The sequence below is a fragment of the Lampetra planeri genome, chromosome 20 (genome assembly GCF_965212315.1).
Source record: "Lampetra planeri chromosome 20, kcLamPlan1.2.h2, whole genome shotgun sequence".
NCBI lineage: Eukaryota > Metazoa > Chordata > Hyperoartia > Petromyzontiformes > Petromyzontidae > Lampetra > Lampetra planeri.
In genome coordinates this window covers 9,665,545-9,687,399 of record NC_136126.1, presented here as the reverse complement: position 1 = coordinate 9,687,399, position 21,855 = coordinate 9,665,545, and the positions used below count along the sequence as shown (strand labels likewise).

Below are 21,855 nucleotides of genomic sequence, written 5' to 3'. Positions count from 1 at the left end.
ACAATATACCAGCAATAACTTTGCCCACACAGAGACATACAGACTGCACTGCCCATCAATGCAGTCTGATTGGGGGAACTCCGCTTTTACCCCAGGCTCACAATGGTGCGCGTGCCATTAAAAAGTTAATTACACCTGCAGTTTTGTTCACAGCGCGGCCGGCCCCTCCCACATGCCCTGGCTTCCTCTGAGTCCTGGGAGGTGGAGTAGTAGTCCGGCTGCGCTGTTCGGTTCCTCCCACCGCCTGAAGCTTGATTGCGGCCGGACTACAATTCCCATGATCCAGCGCTTCAGCCGGCCAGCCAATCGGCGGCGGCCGCCCCCTCTCCCTCTTCCACCAATGACCGTCCTTCTCATGTAGAAAATAAGTAACAGACAGGCAGCGGCGGCAAAAACACTCGGCGGGCCGGATAAATGTCCTCGGCGGGCCGCATGTGGCCCGCGGGCCGTAGTTTGAGGACCCCTGGTTTGCACAGTAGAAATAGCAGGTCATCTTTTTTTCGCGTAGCATCTGTTTAAACAGTGAATTAAGGCTGATCCACCGGAGGGTAGGTGTGCATATTCATACAGCCGCCGTTTCTTTTCAGTTTACCTTAGCATTGCGGGCACGCGGATTATAGCTTAGCCACGAGGAGGGGGGAGGGGCGCGTGCATATTCATGTGGCTATTTTTAGCGCTAGCCGTGGTGGGCAACGTGCGCCTGCACGGGCACGCGTGTGCACGCAACCACCTCCACAGTGGTGGTGTACGTGGGGAGTGTGTGGGATAACTCCGGGCGGTGGTGAGCCAGCCACTTAGCCATGTCCCTCAGAGAGGGCGCTGGTGCGGGGGCGGGGGGCGATCACCCGATCGGCGGGGGCCGGCGAGAAGTGGCCGAGGAGGAGGGGGGAGTGGTGGGGGTGGACGTCGCGTCCTGCCCGCTCACGGGGAGCGGGGAGGTGGGCGTCAGCCCCCACACCACTGCTGACAACTCATCTTAACTAAGTGGCAGTGATGTCACCACACCGCTTGTGCCAGGCTAGGTGTGTCTTGAAGGCATATGAAGTATGTTGAAGGCTCGCTGGCAGGTCACGGGACAGAGACAATGAGCCTTGGGTTTGCTAATATTCAAAGACATGGATCACCCGTATAGACCTTATTTTTAGTAAAGACTGCAGGGGCAGGTGCTGATAGCGAACAACCATGCCCGACCGCCTTTGTCTGGTCTTGCCAGTGGCGATGCTTATACACCCGTACGCATTTGAGGCCGAGTCTACCTATAGGAAGGCCAAGACCGGTTCAGATAATCGTCACTGGTATTTGGTGGCCGTGAACTGGAATCCGAATCCGGGTGGTCGGGTTCGAAGCGCGGCGCACAAACTGCTCCCCACGCAACACCAACCAATGTTCATCAAACACAAAATAGCGCTCGTGCCAGGCTAGGTGCACTCTGCGGCCATGTGAAGTTTTGAAGGCCCGCTGGCAGGGGGTCACAGAACAGACCCAGGTGCCGTGGTTTGACTGACTGAGATGACTTGGCAGATGCACCAGCTGACACATCCACCAGCTGACACACATCCACCAGCTGACACGTCCATCCACAACACTCACCAAACTCACAGTCACTCAAAACCAACTCACACTCCACCCACAAGTCACTAAACCCGCCCAGACTCGTCCACACTCACCCGTTGCAGGTGGAGAAGGCGCGCGTTCCCAGCGGTCCGGCAACCTGTCAAAGAAGAAGACGAGGTACTTCTCTGTTGTCTTTGACCAAAATAGTTCGAGAGCCGCATAACTCGCAGTACTACTTGCACACAAACACAGCAGGTGGATGACAAATTAATTCTGACAGCAAGATACACTATTAATGTTTGTGTGCAGAAAACTAATATTTCATTATTAGGTAGCTAAATATTCTTTTTTAGGTGTATTTTTACGACGCTGCGACAGTGTACTGCCAGTCTGTGCTGTTGGCTGCTGCCTGCTCATTTATTAACGTCAGTGCACTGGCACTTTATTACCTACACTGCTAATTTTGCTTTTGCCCATTATGAGTGTATGCCAGTCTATAATCTGTTGCCTGCTTCTTTACCTCACACAGTGTACTGCCAGCCTTTCATGTCAACTGTTTCCTGCTTTTTCAGCTGCCGACCTTATTCCCAGCTTTTTATGTTGACTGTAGAAATGCTTATGTCATTGAGTCGGCGTACTGGAAGTCTATAATATAGACTGTAGCCTGCGTCTCAAATTACCTGTGCGTACTGCTGCTCTTTAATGTACACTTATTTCAGCTTATTTCTTCAATGCATTTCCATTCTTAATTTTAGAACTTTCGTGACTGCAGGAATTATTATTTGTTTCTTTCGGTTAAGTCACGTCTAAAGATAAAATAATAAATTAAATTAAATAATAGAATACGACGTTTCGATTGCAACACAAGCAATCATCATCAGGTATAATGAAATAGCGACATAAAATCTAACCAGAAAACTATAGACAGACATATTAGCAGACAGATATCACCAAGATACATAGCGAGAGCAACACAGGTAACAGAGAGGGGTGATCGTCTCTGTGTGGTGGCCTTAAATAGACAGAGGGGGGGGCGGAGGCAGAAAGAGGGAGGAGGGTTAGAGAAAAAATTAGCATATCAATGAGTGGTCAACAGACGTGGTGCTGCGAATGCGATGGCACGGCAAGCAAGCCTGAAAATCAGGAGAAGGACACACTAAAATTAAATAACCTAGTAAAATATCGAAATGTAATGTAATACAACACAGAGGGTCGGTCAACACACAATTAACGCATAGCCTGGTTGATTACGTATTTCAAAGATTGCTAAGTTAGAATTTAAGTGTGAACAATCTAAAGAGAGGACACAGGCAGAGAAAACAAGTCGCCAGAGAGAGAGAAAAAAGATAAGCTTAAAACTTCCCCGTAGAAGTGGTTCAATCTTAATTTTAGAACTTTCGTGACTGCAGGAATTATTATTTGTTTCTTTCGGTTAAGTCACGTCTAAAGATAAAATAATAAATTAAATTAAATAAGATACATGTGTTGCTCTCGCTATGTATCTTGGTGATATCTGTCTGCTAATATGTCTGTCTATAGTTTTCTGGTTAGATTTTATGTCGCTATTTCATTATACCTGATGATGATTGCTTGTGTTGCAATCGAAACGTCGTATTCTATTATTTAATTTAATTTATTATTTTATCTTTAGACGTGACTTAACCGAAAGAAACAAATAATAATTCCTGCAGTCACGAAAGTTCTAAAATTAAGATTGAACCACTTCTACGGGGAAGTTTTAAGCTTATCTTTTTTCTCTCTCTCTGGCGACTTGTTTTCTCTGCCTGTGTCCTCTCTTTAGATTGTTCACACTTAAATTCTAACTTAGCAATCTTTGAAATACGTAATCAACCAGGCTATGCGTTAATTGTGTGTTGACCGACCCTCTGTGTTGTATTACATTACATTTCGATATTTTACTAGGTTATTTAATTTTAGTGTGTCCTTCTCCTGATTTTCAGGCTTGCTTGCCGTGCCATCGCATTCGCAGCACCACGTCTGTTGACCACTCATTGATATGCTAATTTTTTCTCTAACCCTCCTCCCTCTTTCTGCCTCCGCCCCCCCCTCTGTCTATTTAAGGCCACCACACAGAGACGATCACCCCTCTCTGTTACCTGTGTTGCTCTCGCTATGTATCTTGGTGATATCTGTCTGCTAATATGTCTGTCTATAGTTTTCTGGTTAGATTTTATGTCGCTATTTCATTATACCTGATGATGATTGCTTGTGTTGCAATCGAAACGTCGTATTCTATTATTTAATTTAATTTATTATTTTATCTTTAGACGTGACTTAACCGAAAGAAACAAATAATGCATTTCCATTGTTTCGATTGCTCATGTCATGCTATTTACTGATATGTAATACTGCTATGCTGATTAATATGTTATACTGCGAAATACTTTGGACTTTCTTACCTACAGCCCGTGGCATTTTGTCTATCATTTTGTTACATTCGTGGGAACATCACCCATTTATATTTACCATACTGCACCTTTACTTTCCACCAAAGCGGGGAGCACGCAGGGAGGTTAAATGCCCCAAATATTGTTGACCTTGCTTTTTTACGGTGGGTGAGGAACATTGTGAGAGAGACATTGTTCTTCCATACCAAGAAAAAAATATTGCACGATTTCCTGACACTAACAGAGCATATGATGCTCTACAATAACACATTTTCCTGTCGCAATGCCAAGATGGGTACCACGTCAAGATCCCTCCTATTGCTAAGCTGCAGGACAAAGACATCCTCACAAAACTGTCTCCTCTAAAAAACTTCTATTCCTTCGTGATCATGGACAGAGGAGGAAACCACATTATGGTGCGCCAACTTCTTTCACCAGTATGTTGTCGATGAGTATGCCAACATTGAGAGTGAGCGCCTTCTTTACATTCAGTTGAATCAAAACCACCTGCGTGTGAACAGTATGCTCATCTCTGGGATGACATCAATGCCGAAGGAGATGCAAACGGTCACAATGTGGGCTGATTAGTTATTTTGCCTTCATCCTTCACAGCTCCACCAAGATACATGCATGAAAAGACTCAGGATGCCATGACGTACATCAGCCAATATGCCACGCCCCATCTCTTCATCACCTTCACTTGCAATCCCAAATTAATGGAGATCCAGGTTTACCTTTATCCAAACCAAAAGTCACCAGACAGACATGACATTTTAGCGAGGGTCTTAAAACTCAAAGTTTATGACCTCATGATGCTTATTACGACTAACGAAGGCGGCGCCTTTAGATAGTCAAGCAGTAACTTGCACACCATTTGGTGGCAAAAACGTCGTCTTGCTCATGCTCACATTTCGCTATGGAGGAGGGAAACAATGCAAGTCACATTGACACATTTATCAGTGCTGAGCTCCCTCACCCCCATCAAGACCCTGCCCTTTATCTATGTGGTTTATCCAGGATGTTTCTGTTGTGCGTCGTCGCTTTAAGATGTTCTCTGTTCATATTTTGTTTGTTGAAGTTGCACCCAACTCAGGAGCCGCATGGCTCACAGGGCTATACCTAATAAATGAAATGAAAAAATGAAACCAAATGATCCATGGCCCATGTGGCCAGTTCTATCCAAATGCGCCATGTATGCAAGCCCACAGGTGTACCAAGAGGTATCCACGGAACTACTTAACAGACACTCGGTCGGCCCATGATGGCTATCCTCTATCATCACAGAAATACTGAGCATGGTGGATTTCAAACAACACTCACACCTGCCACTAACTTGATAATTAAGGTTCACAACAGGTAGATCGTGCCCTACTGCCCTCTCCTGTGCAAGATCTTCCAGGCCCACTTTAATGGGAAATTCTGCTATTCTAAAAATAATCATCAAATGTTTGCCAATACATCAACAAAGGCTCTGACATGGCTGTCTTTGCCTTACAAAACAGAGGGGCAAAGTGTGCATGAGCTCAAACGTTTTTTCCAAGGAACATACATCAGCAACAATTAGGCCATGTGCTGAATTATTGGCTTCCCCATCCATGACCGTTCCCCCACAGTCGTCCATTTGGCACTTCACCTCCAAAATGGTCAATGCATCTACGTCACCAAAGGAAATGCCCAACAACAGGCCCTGGCTCCACAACATACCACTCTTATGGCGTTCTTTGTTTTGTGCCCAAGTGACCCATTTGCTGCCAACCTGCTCTTTTCATTAAGTTCCCTCCTACTATACATGGACTGCTAAAAAAATAGAAGCAACTGCTGCTGACGATGAATCTGATGCCTAAGGACGAGTCAACACAGTTCATCCCAATGCTTCTCCATTTTGCCAAAGGGCACCAATCTTTACAAGACCTATAAAGAGTAGAACGAGTTGTCTGTCAAACATACAGGGAAGCTTGAAATTATTGCGAATGATCACCATCTTCATAAAGCTTTGACAGAAACTTATATTGGTCAGTCATCTTTCTAACTGACATTGCTCTTCTGCATACATCTTCTAGTTTGCAGCCCATCTAACCCCATTGGACTCTGGCAAAAATACAAAGAGGGCATGAGTGAGGACATCCTCCACGGAGCTCAATGACAAAATACAAACCTCGACGTCAACTTTTCTGATGTCATCTTCAAACAGGCCCTCATCCTCCTTCAGGACAAACTGCACTCCATTGGTGGAAAATACCTCACGTCTATGGGAATACCAACACCCTACAGGGCCAACCTGCATGCCCTTACTCAAGAGATCCTACGTTAAATATGCTATTATGCTTTACAGCTTCTTAAATTTATTCAGGAAAATGTATCAAAGCTCATGGATGCACAAATAGAAGCCTACACGAAAATCTTGGAAGACATTGAGACTACAAATCGAGTCTTTATTTTCCTTGATGCACCTGCCAGTACTGGGAAAACCTTTGTTTTCAAACTGCTCCTCGCTAAGGCTCGCCAGAGAGAGAAAATTGCTCTAGCTGTGGCATCATCGGGGATTGCTGTGTAAGTCGATGTGTGTGTGTCAGTCGATTTGTGTGTGTTTGAGTCCATATGTGTGTGCATTTAGGTCCATGTGTGTTTGTAAGTCGATGTGTGTCTGTGTCGTTTTTGCCCGGGCAACGCCAAATGTCTGTGTGTTAGTCGATGTGTGTGCATGGCTCCATGTGAGTGTGTAAGTCACTGTGTGTGTGTCTATGTGTGTCAGTCGATGTGTGTGTGTACGTCGATGTGTATGTGTGTGTGAGTCCATATGTGTGTGTGTGTAAGTCTATGTGTTTGTGTGTCTTTTTCGCCCGTGCAACGCCGGGTACTTCCCATTAGTACCTAATAAATGAACTGAACTGTGTGTGGATTTGTGTGTGGTCTCTCCAACGGTGGGGTTTATGTTAAAACAAATAAGCCCCGCCGTGAGCAAGCGCTATTCCTTTTTCCCATCTGTCAACTTGAAACAAACGCCATCCAGACATCCACCCTGCGTCCTTCCCTGTGGAAGAGATATGTGGATGACACTTTCGTCAATTGGCCACATGGCCTACCAGCATTAAACCAATTTCTCGACCACATTCATTCTATACACCCAATCCATCAAATTTACTATGGAAGTGGAGAAGGATGGCAAGCTACCATTCTTGGATGTTCTGTTTGAGAGGAGGCCCATTGGCTCCTTGGGACATTCTGTCTAGGGGTCGGCACGGTTTGAACCGACTCAAACTGGTTTCAAATTGAGCAAACCAAACCAAACCAGCGACGACTGAACCAAACCAAACCAAAACCAAACCAAACTAAGCTAAACCAAACCTCTTGAGTTGGCTTGAACCGAAAAGATGCGCGGCAAACAATATTCGCATTCAATACAAATATCAAGTGTATTAATCGCTAATTTCTACGCAGGCTTTCTTCATATTGAGATTCACTAGCAAGTACTGGACGACGATGTCGTCCACAGCCATCTCCTCAAGCTTGGCACGCCCAATGTCCTTGAACGCAGTGTGGTAGTTCAATGGCAGTGAAACCCCAACACTAGGCAACATCCGCGCCCACGAGCGCACACACATCTCGGCCACAGCGCTCGGGACACACGGGCCTTCTTGGGCTTGGGCTGCGTCGCGGTCTGCAGCGCTGCGGCGCCGAGGGTGCGCATGAGGCTCTGCCGCGTGTCGCCGCGCGTGGCGTCCGGGCTCTCACGTTCGCTCGCCATCGGCTCCTCGTCGCTACCGGCGTGTTTGGTCTCTTCCACGTCGTGGATGAGATACCTTGTGATGCTGGAGCCGCCGGGGATGGCGCCGTCTTGAGCCGCTCGAGCCATGGAGATGCAATTGCAAAGTGAATTCGCAGGCAAAGGCAACTACAGCATGTCCTTTCGTGTCGCCTTTACAACCAACCAAACTAGTTTGAGCCGGTTCCACCCTGTCCGAGCCAAACCGAGTCGGTTTTCGTAGCCCCAAACCAAACCGAACCGAACCAGTTCAAACAGAGCCAAACCAAACCGATTTGGTTCGGTTCAAACCGCGGTTTGGTGGTTTGAGCCAAACCGTGCCGACCCCTAATTCTGTCTACAAGAAGGCCGCCCACACAGAAGAATTCCCTCATCAAAACACTACACCATCGGGCCCACTGTATTTCTGACCAACACCACCTGGCCAGTGAATTGGAACATGTACACGGGGCCCTTAAGATGAATGGATATTCTGACCATACTTTTCGCAAAGCTGTTTCTCCAAACATGGAAAAACAACCCCTGAGACTCCGATCAAAACCGTCACGTTACCATACATAGCAGGCGTTACCAAAAAGATTTCAAAAATCTTAAACAAACACAAGATCCAGGTCTGATTCAGTACAGTACACAAAATCCATGATCTAATCCCATCTGTTAAAGATGTCATTCCTGACTTGCAATACCTTGGTGTTTACAAGCTAAGTTGCATCTGTGGTGATTGTTACATTGGCGAAATAAAACGTCATGTTTCTTACCATGTCCGCGAGCACAAGGCAGATCTGAAACACGGCAGGACGAATTCCTCTCCCGTTGCTGATCATTGCTATAATGCTGCGGGCTCTCATGATATTATCTTTCCAAGACCAAGGTGCTCTGCAAGCCATCTGGATACCACCAAAGGTTTGTCCATGAGGCCATCCATATATACAAACATAAACATAACTTCAACCGAGAAGATAGATTCAAATTGAGCAATCATTGGAAGGATGTTATTAACCAAGTTAAACCCTAGCTGCCTTACAATTTATATTCATATCCACATCACCAGTCTTTTACTCCCAGCCTTGCACATCACTAGGAAATTTAAGGTGCAGCTTTCCAAATCGTGCACCACTTTTGTCCGAGTCCACTCTCCCCCGCTTCCCCCCCCCCCCCCGTGGGACATGAGCTGTATACCCAGCTTTGGGATTGGCTCCCCCAGCCCACACCCTGCCCCCATACTCACCCTGCCCTCGTTTCCCCCCACCCCCCTCAGCTATATAAATCCGTGTTAGAGCTATCTCTTTGACATATTTCAGCAACTATCTTCGCTATGTTTGTCCCCACCTGATGACATACGCTTGTGTTGCGCCCGAAATATCGTGATCCAATTTAGTTTTTTTTTTTACCTATGTAACTTTACCGAATACAACCAAAGAGTAACTTTAAATTACTTTAATAATTTTGTGCAATTTTCATTTATTTATTCTATAGCGCGCGAACGAACATACCAAGTCACACGCGTTTGGTGGGTGTGAGGGTCCATTTTTCTTTCGTGTCGACATTGTGCGAGGTAACACAAAATCACAGCTCCCTTCAAACATACATCTATCTTTTTTCTCTCATTTCTATTACTCTTTTTTCATAATACAGCGTACAGATTAACCAATGTTTTATGACAGTATACATATTTACACAAAAAACACGCTTTTTCCGCTGCGTACTGCTGTTACATTGAATGCCCTTCAGACAACAAAGTCCAACCTGTGTGTCTTTTTGCCCACAAACTTTCCTATTCGCCATGTTCTCACGTACAGTTATAAATTTCAGAATAAGTTTTTTAAGAACAAAAAATTGTGTTCTGTAGTCTTTATAAGAAAACATTTTAAAAACAATAATCGATAAATGTGGTACATTTATCTTTTCACCTTTCTTTTGGAGCTTTTCCAAAAAGCTTAACGCTACCTTAAGGTATTTCTAACAAATAGTACATATGACTGTGATAACGACACACGTGGTAGATTGACGCTTTTTGGATTTTCTGTGCGATTGAGAAGGGTCATTGCCCAAAACGTCGCCTATTTTATTACCAAAATGTTCAGCTTTTGTTTTTTCACTGTGCTTGTGCACCACTGCCAACGCAGCAGCAGGAGCAGCGTCACCAATATACTGTAATTGGTTATCTTATTTCTCAATACTGCTTCTTTCGTACGGCCGATATAGACGCAGCGCACCGACTTACAATTTCACATTCAGGTGGTCAAGCCCAGACAAACCGCGTCAGGAGGAGCGGAGTGGTCTATCGCCGCATGTTTGTGGATCGGGCGCATTGCGTCGTTTTACGTTGTACGGTCTGTTTTGGATCACCGCAGTCGCACACTGCTGGAGTTTTTTTATTGTCCGTTTGTGCACCAGGTATCCGCATATGCCATGGTTTGTGTGGATGCGGTTTAGGGTGGGCCATGAGCTTCGTGGAAGATCAAACACAGGGATCTCCTGCGTCGTATGGCTGACTTTATTGGAGTGCAACAGCCGTAGTTTAACAATGAGGTATCTCTTTTTTTTAGCTAGATAATTTCTGTCAGGAGTAGTGGAGTGGTGAATCATCACTGTGATGACGCCTACTTCGTATTTGTGAGTTAGGCAATTGAGTCATGTTTTCCCATTGGCCCGACTCAATGTCAAATTCAGTGTTTAATATGAGAAATGTGAGTTTAGATTATTTGGCTGCTATACATTTCCACATGATGAGCCACATCGTTGATGTATCATTTGTGGCCAGGTCGCTTCTGAAAAAGAAGCTAATAGCCTAGTGGGCTTTATTTACCTGGTTAAAAAAATAAGTTGACTTTTATTTGTATACATATCGTGTTTTTTTTGCATTGTTTGTTGGTGTAACGTTCTGACCTGCACCTGCTGGACATCTGCGAAAAAATAGAGCTTGATGCCTCATCGGATTCGTCCAGCGTAACTATTCTGAATCCAATATAAAAGGGGGGGGGGGGCGTGTCGGAAGACAGGTCTTCTTTAACACGTAGGCTTTGGCGGCCAGTATTATTCATTATAAAGGTTTTTGGGTTAAATCGCGTTATTATAAATGTGTCGCAACCCTCCACCACTATTCTGGAAAATCGCCTGAAGATGCTGGATGTAATTACCAGCGAAACGTCGTACTCAAATTCTAAATGTTGTGGATTCAATCTTCAAACACACCGGTGGGCTGAAGAAGTAACAAATTGGCGTTTTGGTAACGTGACGCATGATTGTTACTGATTTGCCGTGGCAGGTAGTGGAGGGATTGTGACACATTTATAATAACGCGATCTAACCTCAAAAACCTTTTTAACACGTCGACTTTCGTAACCAATATTATAACTAGGTTGTTGGGGGGCGCCACAGGCACCCCCCAACAGCCACAGCCTGCGGCGGCCCCCAACAGGCTGGTGGGCCTTCATCCAGCAGTAGATTTAAGCACCAAAAAAACTATAGTACTAATGTAAATATAACCGTGTGTATATGTCCGTACGTAATAGATGTGTAATAACAGCCATAGAGGGTTCACGTGGGGATTGGCTTGCCGGTCCTGCTTTGTAGCCAATAAGGGTTGAGACAGGGAGCATGGCCCCGGCGTGATCACGGCATGTCAGCAGGGGTGATTGGCCTGGCCATTCGGGGCCCCAGCTAATGGGGAGCCGGATCAGAGGCGTGGTCCCGGGATTGACAGGGAACCATCGAGAACGGTCAAGGCTGTCCATGGAGGATTGGCTGGGGGTACCACGTGACGAAGGGATTAAGAGAGAGAGAGAGGGAATGATCGAGAGCAGACTTGGGAACGACAATAGCAGGGTCACGCGCGTACGGGGGCTCTGGGTGCCACGTGCGCGGTGGGGACTTGGTGTGAAGTCTGCCCTCTCTCCGTTGTCTGCCAGCAACGAAGAGTGTGTGAGTAAAGTGTATTTGTGGAAGTGGAAATAAAAAGGACTGATTCCGAAGCCGTCTCAAGAAGGATTATTACACTGGTGTCAGAAGTGCTTCTGCGACTGTTTGAACGATCGTCAAGATGTCTAAACACCCCAGAAAAAAGAACCTGCCCGTGCCTCTATCGGAGGAAGAGGTCGAGACGGATGAAGATGAGCTGTTGGGAGCTACAGCCCCGATGCCGCCTGCTGATAATACTCTCCTCGACGCCTCTCAGCGTCGACCAGGGGAAGATGCGACCACCGCAGGAACAAAAGACGAATGGCGGCTGATGGCGGAGCAGATCGAGTCGCTACGCGCCATTCTGCTAAACCTGGTGACCGCGGTGGCGTCCTCACCAGCCGTGGGTCGCCAGATCGCCGATCAGCTGGACGCCGCGGGAAGGGGTCCTGCAAAGGAATCTGAGTCCGCCATTGCTCCTGCCACGCGGGAGGACGCCGTCGTTTTGGGTGCGCCGGAGCCGTCGGCCGCCATTTTGGGCGCGCCTACCACCACGCGGCCGCCGGACGCCATTTTGCCTGCAACGGGTGGAGAGCGGGAACGGCAGTCGGAGACGCCCGCGGCGCGCGCTTGCCACCGCGGACATCGCCTTCCACAAATTAAAGAATTTATCGCCGGGGGCGATTGGAGTGCTTTTACGTGGCGCTTCGAGTCAGCTTTTAGATCCGTGAACTGGACGGAGGATGAAGCGCTGGGAGCGCTACCTACACTGCTTGATGATGTTTCTCTGGGGGTCTTCCGCTCCATCCCGGTGTCCAAGAAGAAGACACTGCGGGATGCGTTCGCAGAGATGGCGGAATTTTATGACCCACCGACGTCAGCCACCAGAAAATTTATGTCGCGTCGCCGAGCATCGGAGGAATCGCCGTTGGCTTATCGGGGGGCGTTGATGGCGCTGGCCATGGCTGCCTACCCCGACGCGACGGCCAATCATTTGGATCCTCTCATCCTTTCCCGTATGCTGGAGTTGTCTCAGGAGCTCAACATTTCTCTACCAGTGTGCGGCCACGAACCGCTTACATCGCGATGGGTGGCGCGCTGCCTGGACGCTAAGTTTAATATTAAGCGTTGGGACCAGATGGCGGCGTGGACGGGGAAACCCGAAATCGACGGGCCGCCTTTGGGGTGGTCTCCGCGACTGGTTGTCCACTGCTCCGACGACTCGGGCGACGACGACATGCTGGCTGCTGCTGTTCCGCATAGGATTCCGGGACGGCGGCTGCGCGACCAGCGTGGCGACTACACGGGCCGTCCACGCGCAAGGGCCGGGTCTTCCGACCGCCGGCCGACGTCGGCCACATGTTTCAAGTGTGGCAGACGGGGCCATTTCGCCCGTGACTGCCGCTGCCGACCTCTGCCGTCGCCTCTTCCGCCAAGGGGACCTCCATCTCCTCCACCTGCTGCGGAGCTGCAACAACCTCGGGCGAGTCGGCACAAATCGGACACCCGGCAGGTCTTGTCACATCACTCATCCACTCGCACTCATTCTTACACTCCTAAGGATAATTTTAATTCTCCTGCTCCATTTACACGTTCTGCTACACAGTGGAAGAAATTGGCTCGCAGGGTTGTGGCTGCGGCGTCGGGCTCGTCGACGGTACGGGGTACCATCGACGGCGTTGACGTCCGTATCTTGGTAGACACGGGCGCGTCTGCTACCATCATTTCAGATGTTATTTTTCATTTGTTGTCCATTCCTACGTCGCGGATACGCAGGGTTAATGATGCGTGTGTTGCCGCAAATGGGGGAAGCATGGGTATCTGTGGTCAGGTAGATGTGAGCATCGCTATCGGAAATATTACCGCCGCAGGACCTGTGTTAATCTCTCGCTCCCTAGCTGTTCCATGCTTGCTTGGTACTGATTTCCTGCGCCGGATGCCGCTGAGAATACGGGTCGACCAGGACTGTTTGGAAATGCCGGGGGGTCGTAGGATGGCGCTCCTGCCTTCCCTGCTGGCCAATGCGCCTACAGGTAACGCAGTTACTGCCGCAGTTGCTGCTACGGTGGAGGTTCCGTCGGGAGCGCAAATGCTCATTCCGCTGCGTTACCGAAAACCCCTTCAAATGGGAAGGGATGCGAAGGGCGTGCTATTATCCCCATCGAATTCGGTATCTAAATCTTTTTCTTTGGCGACGGCACAAACGATCGTGCGACCAGGTCAGGCACCTTTCATACAGGTGTTGAATGAGGTAGTGGCTCACGCCACTACTGATTTCGCCTCTTGTGACAAAACGCCGCGCGCTCGGATGCCCGCGGGTGGATCTCCGCACGATCGTTCACAGGAACGCTGGATCGCAGATTTATGCGGAAAGAATTCTTCCTTGTCAAATGAACATAGGAACGCCCTGCGTTCACTATTGCAACGATACGCTGATGTTTTCAGCAGAAATTATTTGAACCTCGGCCGCACGTCGCTTTTGTCACACCATATTGACACCGGTGCGGCACCTCCCATCTGTATGCACCCTCACCGCATGAGCCCGGCGGAAAGGGAACACGTGCGCGGGGCAGTAGATGATTTGCTGGCGGCGGATATTATTTCGCCGTCCAACAGCCCTTGGGGCGCGCCCGTCGTTCTGGTTAAGAAAAAAGATGGTGGTACGAGGTTTTGCGTTGATTTCCGCCGGTTGAACAAAATTTCGGTAGCGGACGCGTACCCCTTACCGAGGATGGATGACTCATTAGATGCTTTATCGGGTGCTAAATTATTTTCCACCCTCGACCTGTCCTCGGGCTTCTGGCAGCTTCCCCTCGATGACGAGTCGAAAGCCAAAACGGCATTCCGCACGCCGCAAGGTCTCTTTGAATTTAATCGGTTGCCTATGGGCCTGAATGCGGCTCCGGCGACGTTTCAGCAGCTCATGGAATTGGTGTTGGCGGGACTACAGTGGGAAACGTGCCTCATATATCTAGACGATATAATTGTCTTCAGCCGCACGTTCGAGGAACACCTCCAACGCCTAGAGACGGTTTTTAAAAGAATGCGCGCGGCTGACCTTAAGTTTAAACCTAAGAAATGCCACCTTCTGCAACACTCCGTCCGTTACTTGGGTCATATTGTCAATTCGGACGGTGTATCCACTGACCCTCTGAAAACCAAATGTGTACGTGAGTGGCCCACACCCACTTCAGAGGGTGATGTTCGGCGGTTTATTGGATTCGCTTCCTATTATCGCCGCTTCGTTAAGAACTTTGCGACGTTGGCAAAACCATTACACGTTCTAACTGGCAAAAATCAAAGGTTTAAATGGTGAGCGGAGGAAGAAAGTTCTTTTAGGGCACTTCGGGACCACCTCGCCACGGCGTCTACGCTAGATTACCCAGACTTCTCGCAGCCGTTCATCCTTGATACGGATGCTAGTGATATCGGCATTGGGGCCGTTTTGTCGCAACGTAAGGACGGGGTTGAGCGAGTGGTGGTGTACGGCAGCAGGGTTCTATCCCCTGCGGAAACGCGATATTGCGTGACAAGGCGGGAACTCTTGGCAATTGTCCATTTTGTTCGATTGTACCGGCCGTACCTGTATGGACGGAAATTCCTGGTTCGCAATGATCATGCGGCCTTGCAATACTCCCTGAAATTGGATCAGCCGTCAGGCCTGTTGGCCCAGTGGTTGGAATCGTTACAGGAATTTTCCTTCGATATTACATACCGAAAGGGGGCCCGTCACGCGAACGCTGATGCGCTCTCAAGGCTGCCGCCCGTTCCTCCGTGCACTTGCCTGACGGGCACGCACCGCTGTGCGGCACCGCCCACGTCACCCTGCCCGGTTATGGGGGCGATAGCGAATGAGGACGATGCAGGGGCGAAAGCGAAGGAAGATGACCAACAGGTGTCGGTGGACACCGATGATACCTTACGGCTGCCGCACGCGGTCTGGTTACGTGAGCAGGAGGCCGATGCCTCGCTGTCTCCGCTACGGAAATTGGTAGGGAAACAAAAATCTCAATTGGCGGGCTGGAAGTGGCAGATGTTCCGAGGCAAGTCGGGATTGTTAATGTGTACCAACGGGTTGTCTGACCGACCACGCTTGGTAGTGCCTACTTCGCTTCGCTACGACCTGCTCCGTGCTCTGCACGCTGATACGTTGATGCACCTCGGCGTCCAAAAGACTTTGGCCGCGATGAAAAAGGATTTTTTCTGGGCCGGTATGACGGCAGACGTCAATGACTTTGTCCGCTCATGCCATGATTGTGCGAAGAGGAAGCCGCCTCGGAACCACTATGTACCACCGTTGCGTTCCATTAAGGTGTCCCGTATCAACGAATTAGTTGCTCTCGACATTCTGGGGCCGTTTCCCCCGTCGGCTAGGGGCAATAAATACCTTCTGGTCGGGGTGGAATATTTTTATCGATGGCCGATGGCCTGGCCTCTGCCCGACCAAACGGCAGCGTCCATCACCGACGCTTTCTTGAACGGGTATGTCATGGACAAGGGGGCACCTGAGAGGCTGCTCACAGATCAAGGGCGGAATTTCTCCTCTAAATTGCTTAAGGACGTTTGTGACGCGCTGGGTACAAAGAAAGTTCGCACCTCCCCATACGATCCACAAACAGATGGTATGGTGGAACGATTCAATCGTACCCTCTCGGCTATGCTTTGTCACACGGTCAGTGAAAAGCAAACCGATTGGGACCTGCACATACTAGGCGTGTTAGCGGCATACCGCATGGTTCCGCACACGTCCACGGAATACTCACCGTTTTTTTTTATGTATGGCCGTGAAAATGTTCCACCCATCGATGTGCAACTGGGTAAGCCGAGTGAACGACCGTCCCGCTCCTTGCCTGACCACGTGCGTGACTCGCTTGAACGAGTAACGGAGGCGCGAGAGGCTGCCCGGTGTGCGACGGCCCGTGCCTAGGCAAGGAACGAACGGTATGCGCGTCGATCGCATACTCGCATGCCTTGGTCAGTGGGAGACCTGGCGTGGCTCCACTGCCCCCAGGTACCGGCGGGCACGTCCCCCAAACTGCACAGGCCGTGGCGGGGGCCTGTGACGTTGGTAGATGTTCGGAACTCGCAAAGTATCCGTGTTCAGTACGGAAAACGTCGGTGGTATGTTCATTCCTCGCGACTTAAACCCTATGTTGACGCGCGTGTTGGTCCTTCATCCACACTAGCTGACCTGCCGGGTTCTGCCGAGCCGACTACGCCGATTGCCACACCCGTTGATCCCAAGGGGGACTGTGTTGTGCCTCCTACAGATAAACAGGTTCTGAGGGCTGAGGAAGCCCCCGCTGCCCCCCCTCCAACGGGGCCTGCCCTGGACGTGACCAAGCACCAACAGCCTACTTCTTCTTCGAGCCTACTACCTCCTGTCCATCCGGAAGCAAAGCGACCATGCGCTGGAAGCGGAGAGGGTCCCGCGTCGCGTACGCGGTCGAAATCTCTTCCGTTTCGTTAACGTTTGATCATTTAGCTATTTTCCCTGTCGTTACTGCGCTGCAGGGGCGCCCTAATGTATGTCGGGGTTTTCATGGGTGACTGTTTTTAAGTGTTGTTAGGCGCGGGGACGCCGTTTCACCCTCAACTGTTAAACGCACCTTGGTGCCCTAATAAGATGTTTTACGGAATTGGTTCATCACCCTTTTCCCAGCCGAGACGGCTAATTTTTTTCACCGGGGGGGGGGGGGGGGGGGGGGTGATGTAATAACAGCCATAGAGGGTTCACATGGGGATTGGCTTGCCGGTCCTGCTTTGTAGCCAATAAGGGTTGAGACAGGGAGCATGCCCCGGCGTGATCACGGCATGTCAGCAGGGGTGATTGGCCTGGCCATTCGGGGCCCCAGCTAATGGGGAGCCGGATCAGAGGTGTGGTCCCGGGATTGACAGGGAACCATCGAGAACGGTCAAGGCTGTCCATGGAGGATTGGCTGGGGGGTACCACGTGAAGAAGGGATTAAGAGAGAGAGAGAGGGAATGATCGAGAGCAGACTTGGGAACGACAAGAGCAGGGTCACGTGCATACGGGGGCTCTGGGTGCCACGTGCGCGGTGGGGACTTGGTGTGAAGTCTGCCCTCTCTCCGTTGTCTGCCAGCAACGGAGAGTGTGTGAGTAAAGTGTATTTGTGGAAGTGGAAATAAAAAGGACTGATTCCGAAGCCGTCTCAAGAAGGATTATTACAGATGTGTGTGTAGTGCACGTGTGTTTTACCGTAAAAAAGTATTATTATAGAGTACTGTGCGTTGTCTACTGTACTGGTCATGTGGTTGCTTCAGTGGTTAAGGATACATGGGTCTCCCCAATCCCTCATAACCCTGCCCCTCCACCCACCCACCCTACACCACCCGTTCGATTCCCCATTACCCCTCCTCTCCATTCCCCATTGGTCTCTCCTCCAGCCACTACCAGGCCTAGTCATAGTCAACCCGCCCCTCTATCTGAATATGAGGAGTTGGGGGGGGGCAGCGTTATAACGAAGCCGCCCCTCTATAGTCCCGCGAAGCGTTAGTCACACAATGACAGAATTATAGAATGACACCCTGATGTTCCTACTCTGGTTAGGCACTGCCTTACCAACACTTACTTCACCTGTAATGGTACTTTCTACAAACAAAATGAAGGTACCCCCATGGGTTCCCCCTTGTCACCAGTGATTGTGATAGTTTTAATGGAGAAATTTGAAACAGATGCCATCCAGACATCCACCCTACGTCCTTCCTTGTGGAAGAGATATGTGGATGCCACTTTCGTTATTTGGCCACATGGCCTGCCAGCATTGAACCAATTCCTCAACCTTCATTAATTCCATACACCCATCCATCAAATTCACCATGGAAGTGGAGAAGGATGGCAAGCTTCTATTCCTGGATGTTTTGTTTGAGAAGAGACCTGATGGCTCCTTGGGACACTCCGTCTGCAGGAAGGCCACCCACACAGATTCCTATCTGAAACCTGATTCCCACCACCATCCGGCACAGAAGAATTCCCTCATCAAAACACTACACCATAGGACCCACTGCATTTCTGACCAACACCACCTAGCCAGTGAACTGAAACACGTACACCAGGCCCTTAAGATGCATGGATATTTGGACCGCATTATTCGCAAAGCTGTTTCTCCAACCATCTCCATCCATGGAGAAACAACCCCCTGAGACGCCGATCAAAACCATCACGTTACCATACATAGCAGGCATTACCAAAATATTTCCAAATTTTTAAACAAACACAAGATCCAGGTCTAATTCAGTACAGTACACAAAATCTGTGATCTAATCCCATCTGCGAATCATGTCATTCCTGACATGCAATATCCTGGAGTCTACAAATTAAGTTGCACCTGTGGTGATTGTTACATTGGGGGAACGAAACGTCATGTCTCGGACCGTGTTCGCGAGCACAAGGCAGATCTGAAATACGGCAGAACTAATACCTCCACTGTGGCTGACCATTGCTATAATGCTGTGGGTTCTCATGATATTGTTTTTTCCGAGACCAAGGTTCTCTGCAAACCTTCGGGCTATTAAAGGTTTGTTCATGAAGCCATCCAGATATATAAACATAGACATAACTTCAACCAGGAAGATGGATACAAACTGAGCAATCATTGGAAGGACGTAATTAACCAAGTAAAGTCTTAACTGACTGTGATGTTTCCATCCTACCTACCTGTTTCAGCTGTTATTTCCGACTCTCCGAGTACATCACCAGGCTAAATATCTGTGAGGCAGCCCAGGCACAGGATCTCCTCCACCTCCGGTGCCTGGGACCTTCCCACATTGACATGCTAATCTCTCACATTGACATTTACGTACAAATTCCTTCTCTAGCTCCGCACACTTACCCTTGAGTGAGACACCCCAGGCACAGGATTCCCACCATCTCCGGTGGCTGGGGACCTTCTCACATGGACATGCTAATCTCTCACATTTACGTTTACGTAGAAATTCCTTCTCTAGCTCCGCCCACTTACCCTTGGGTTAAGCCTCCCAAAATCCGATGTAATTTTTTATTGCAGCAGCTCTTAATTGCTGACAGAGCTGGCAGTAACGGTTCCATCTGAAGATGGAAGCTTGTGTTTCCTCCGAAACGTCGTGATTTAATTTAGTTGTTTTCATTTCTTTTATTTTTTACCTACGTGACTTTACCGAAAAAACCAAAGAGTATGAATCTTGGCAGTTACGAAAGCTTCAAATCTAGAATTAATGCCCTCTACGGGGAGGATTTTCACTTATCTGTTAGAGTTTTAACAGACAATGAGACAGTAAGTCGCAGCTTATCGAGACGCTAACCTTCCTCAAGAGATGCCACGACAACAAGGTAATTCCCATCGCTTTCACACTCACATCTGCTGCTGTGTCTTCACCGAATGCTAAACGAATTCTGTTTAAAGCTAGCCTATCACTAATCTCAAAGAAAATAAGATTACTCCGATTTGAACTCGATAATATAGACAATATTCTCTTTCAATCACATTTAATGTTAACACAAAAAATGTCCCCTTCCAATTGGGATCGTGTTGACAACATGACAGCCTCCTCTACTGATTCACTGTCTACCAAATGTAAAGATAACCTGATCGCCAAATTCAACCTCCTAGCAAAGAAGAAGCCAGAACCATGCATTACAAAACTCGATGTTAACAAGATCGTTATTAATCAGAGTAAAATCCCAATCTCTGACAATCTAAAAACGATACTAGCTAAAGGGCTGAATTTCGCAGTTACCCCTAAACATATCCCAGTAGAGGATATAATATCCCATGTCGATGTAGCCCTCAAAGGTTTAGGATACATCCAAATGGACATTGCGAGAGCTGAAATAGCCACTATCCTCAAGAATGCTAAGAAACCTGTTAGCAACATCAGCAAAAATGAACGTTCTGAACTTGCAAATTTGAAAAAGAGGCATTACATAGTCATCCTCTCGGCCGACAAGGGCAATGCAACTGTCATCATGGATAAAAACTCATACAACAACAAAATCCAGGACCTACTCAATGATGGCAGCTACTCCAAAATCAATAGAGATCCGACTCATAGCCTAGCTACTAAAACCAACAAGATCATCACTAGTTCGACTTTCCTAATTGAACTAATCAAACGGCTCTCCCTGAAACCCTCGGCTGTGAGACCCCCCAGATTCTATGGTCTTCCCAAGATCCATAAAGAAGGTATCCCACTACGGCCTATTGTGTCCACGATCAACTCACCTACCTACAAACTAGCCCGTTTTCTATCGGATACTCTGCTTCCCTTCACTGGCAAGACCACCTCAGCAGTACTCAACTCAACTCACTTGGTCTCTCTAGTCAAGGACATTGTATTGTCTCTTGATGATGTCCTCGTCTGCTTTGATGTGGTCTCTCTATTCACCAAGGTTCCAGTGCCTGACACCATAACAATAATTGAAAACCCTGATGTCCCTGCGCTGGAGAGGCACTGCCTCACCATCACGTACTTCGCCTGGAATTGTACCTTCTACAAAGAAAATGAGGGCACCCCTATGGGTTCCCGCTTGTCACCAGTGATTGCCAATGTTTTCATGGAAAAATTTGAAACAGACGCCATCCAGACATCCACTCTACGGCCTTCCCTGTGGAAGAGATACGTGGATGATACTTTCGTCATTTGGCCACATGGCCTCCCAGCATTGAACCAATTTCTAGACCACATCAACTCCATACACCCATCCATCAAATTCACCATGGAAGTGGAGAAGAATGGCAAGCTACCATTCCTGGAAGTTCTGTTTGAGAGGAGGACCAATGGCTCGTTGGGACATTATGTCTATAGGAAGGCCACCCACACAGATCCTGATTCCCACCACCATCCGGCACAAAAGAATTCCCCCATCAAAACACTATACCATAGGGCCCACTGCATCTCTGACCAACACCACCTGGCCAGTGAATTGGAACATGTACATCGGGCCGAACAGATACTCGGACCGTACTATCCACCAAGCTGTTTCTCCCACCATGGAGAAACAGCCCCTTGACACTCCGATCAAAATCATTACATTGCCATACATAGCAGGCGTTACCAAAAAGATTTCCAAAATTCTAAACAAACACAAGATCCAGGTCCGATTCAGTACAGTACACAAGATCTGTGATCTGATCCCATCCGTAAACAATGTCATTCCTGACTTACAGTACCCTGGTGTCTACAAACTGAGTTGCACCTGTGGTGATTGTTATACCAGGGAAACAAAACGAC

At 48.4% G+C, this 21,855-nt stretch overlaps 1 protein-coding gene across 1 annotated transcript in view; it reads left to right on the top strand.

The window, feature by feature from the left end:
* Window positions 1–9,016: 9,016 nt before the first annotated feature.
* LOC144724416 (acyl-CoA dehydrogenase family member 10-like) overlaps window positions 9,017–21,855 on the top strand; it is a 48,435-nt gene continuing 35,596 nt past the window's right edge. Inside the window, exon 1 of the mRNA XM_078603529.1 lies at window positions 9,017–9,280. The gene's annotated coding sequence lies outside the window, so the exon portion shown is untranslated. The remainder of the gene's footprint in view (window positions 9,281–21,855) is intronic.